Source organism: Phyllobates terribilis, unplaced genomic scaffold (assembly GCF_046119375.1).
Source record: "Phyllobates terribilis strain yellow unplaced genomic scaffold, ASM4611937v1 Scaffold_33__1_contigs__length_13283291, whole genome shotgun sequence".
In the NCBI taxonomy this organism is placed as follows: domain Eukaryota; kingdom Metazoa; phylum Chordata; class Amphibia; order Anura; family Dendrobatidae; genus Phyllobates; species Phyllobates terribilis.
The window spans coordinates 1858961-1862095 of record NW_027362793.1 but is presented as its reverse complement, the minus strand read 5'-3'; positions in this window follow the sequence as shown (position 1 = coordinate 1862095).

The following is a 3135-nucleotide window of genomic DNA, read 5'->3' as shown; positions in this document are numbered from 1 at the left end:
TGAGGGACCGAGGGCTGGCTATTGTGCTTAGACGGGGTTGATAAGGGTGTCCCCGGCAAACTGCCGGTCTGTGAGGAAGATGCAGGCAGACATGTTAGGTTGCCTTGATCCAAAGGTGGTGCACGATGTCGGACAGCGCTCAACACCAGCTGCTGTTACCACCTCCAAAGAAAATGATGACCTGCCAATCACGCTGGCTGTTGCGGGTAAAGAGGTGGCAGGTCTGCGCCCCAAAACAGGTGTGACTGCTGTCCCCCCAGTCACAGAGGATGAAGAGGCCGCGGATGCACAAGATATGGCAGACGGTGGTTGGCCCGGCCGGCTAGGCCGCATTGTAGCACACTGAGCTTCCCACTGCAACTTATGCTTCATGTCCATGTGCCGGTTCATGCATGAAGTACTCAAACTATGTATTTTTTGGCCTCTACTTAGCTTTTGCTGACAAATGTTACAGATAACACGAGTTTGGTCATCTTTATCGATCTGAAAAAATGCCCAGGCTATGCAAGGCTTAGCACCCATGCGACCTGAAGAGCCACCACGACTTGTGGTGAGAGGCAGAGTTGTGTTTGAGGATTCAGTTGTTGACGTGCTTCCAGTACTACGTCTCTGTCCAGGAAGGCGCAACCTGACCTCGTCGTCACTAGCATCTTCCTCCACCTCCTCTGCTGACCTCATCTCTTGGCTGACTGTGGGTTGACAGTAAGTGGGATCTCCAACCTCATCATCATCACCCTGTGTGTTATCACACCCGTCGTCCTCAGAGCCAACCTGTTCCTGCCCTGACAAAAAACTAAAGTTGTCGCTCCAATCAGGTATTTGAGTCTTATCATCGTCTTCCTCATTGTCTCCACCAACAGGAGTTACAGTTTGGGAATGAGGGTCTACATTATGGTCAGAACCTTCTGCGTCTGGTCCTGGATCCGACTCATAAAGATTCTGGGCATCAGTGCAGATCATTTCCTCGTCTGGATTCACAGAAGCGCTGGAGTCGACCTCTGATTCCCAGGCTATAGTATGAGTAAACAGCTCTGCAGACTCAACCATCTGTTCTACCTCATACTGAGACGGGCAGCTGGAGATTTGGGAGCTGTGAGGAAGCAAGTGCGATTTGGGTGACACCTTTAAGGACTGGAGTATTTGTGATGTTGAAGTTGATGTGGAGGAGAGCCCACTTAAAGGAGCACTTGATATCCGTTGAAGCACCTGCTGTTTTTGTGCCTCATCTGGAATTTGTAGCGATTGGCGTGGCCGTAAGAAAGGGATCTTATCACATTGTCCGCTAAAAGAAGTAGACATTTTAGTTTGGCTGGAAGATGGTCTTTCTTCTGCAGATGTTACTGTTGCTTTAACACCTACCCCACGGACACAACCTTTTTTCCCCTTCCCAACACGCCTATTCCCCTTTCCACCAGCAGCAGGCCTTTTTCCACTCATTTTGGTGGTTAACTAATTCACAACTCTGGAGTTGTTTGCACAAAAAAACAATGGATGGTAACCGAGCAGAGCTGAGTGGCCAAACTGTGGTATTAGGCCAAAACTATTGGCTGGGTTAGATGCAGAAAAAAATATATTCAGTTTGCAACCAGATGGAGGTCAGTATAGATGGACTAATACAACAAGTCCCACACACAGCTAGAAGCCCAAATATTTTTCAGAGGTAATGTAGATGCAGATAAAAATTATTTTTAATTTGCAACCTGATGGAGGTCAGTATAGATGGACTAATAGAGAAAGTCCGACACACTGCTAGAAGGCCAAATATTTTTTCAGAGCTAGATGCAGAAAAAAATTGTATTCAGTTTGCAACCTGATGGAGGTCAGTATAGATGGATTAATAGAACAAGACCCACACACAGCTAGAAGCCCAATATTTTTTCAGAGGTAGATGCAGAAAATAATATATTCAGTTTGCAACCTGATGGAGGTCAGTATAGATGGACTAATACAACAAGTCCCACACACAGCTAGAAGCCCAAATATTTTTTCAGAGGTACTGTAGATGCAGATAAAAATTATTTTTAATTTGCAACCTGATGGAGGTCAGTATAGATGGACTAATACAACAAGTCCCACACACAGCTAGAAGCCCAAATATTTTTTCAGAGGTACTGTAGATGCAGATACAAATTATTTTTAATTTGCAACCTGATGGAGGTCAGTATAGATGGACTAATACAACAAGTCCCACACACAGCTAGAAGCCAAAATATTTTTTCAGAGGTAGATGCAGAAAAAAATATATTCAGTTTGCAACCTGATGGAGGTCAGTATAGATGGACGAATACAACAAGTCCCACACACAGCTAGAAGCCCAAATATTTTTTCAGAGGTACTGTAGATGCAGATACAAATTATTTTTAATTTGCAACCTGATGGAGGTCAGTATAGATGGACTAATACAACAAGTCCCACACACAGCTAGAAGCCCAAATATTTTTTCAGAGGTAGATGCAGAAAAAAATATATTCAGTTTGCAACCTGATGGAGGTCAGTATAGATGGACTAATACAACAAGTCCCACACACAGATAGAAGCCCAAATATTTTTTCAGAGGTACTGTAGATGCAGATACAAATTATTTTTAATTTGCAACCTGATGGAGGTCAGTATAGATGGACTAATACAACAAGTCCCACACACAGCTAGAAGCCCAAATATTTTTTCAGAGGTAGATGCAGAAAAAAATATATTCAGTTTGCAACCTGATGGAGGTCAGTATAGATGGACTAATACAACAAGTCCCACACACAGCTAGAAGCCTAAATATTTTTTCAGAGGTACTGTAGATGCAGATAAAAATTATTTTTAATTTGCAACCTGATGGAGGTCAGTATAGATGGACTAATACAACAAGTCCCACACACAGCTAGAAGCCCAAATATTTTTTCAGAGCTAGATGCAGAAAAAAATTATATTCAGTTTGCAACCTGTTGGAGGTCAGTATAGATGGATTAATAGAACAAGACCCACACACAGCTAGAAGCCCAAATATTTTTTTAGAGGTAGATGCAGAAAAAAATATATTCAGTTTGCAACCTGATGGAGGTCAGTATAGATGGACTAATACAACAAGTCCCACACACAGCTAGAAGCCCAAATATTTTTTCAGAGGTACTGTAGATGCAGATAAAA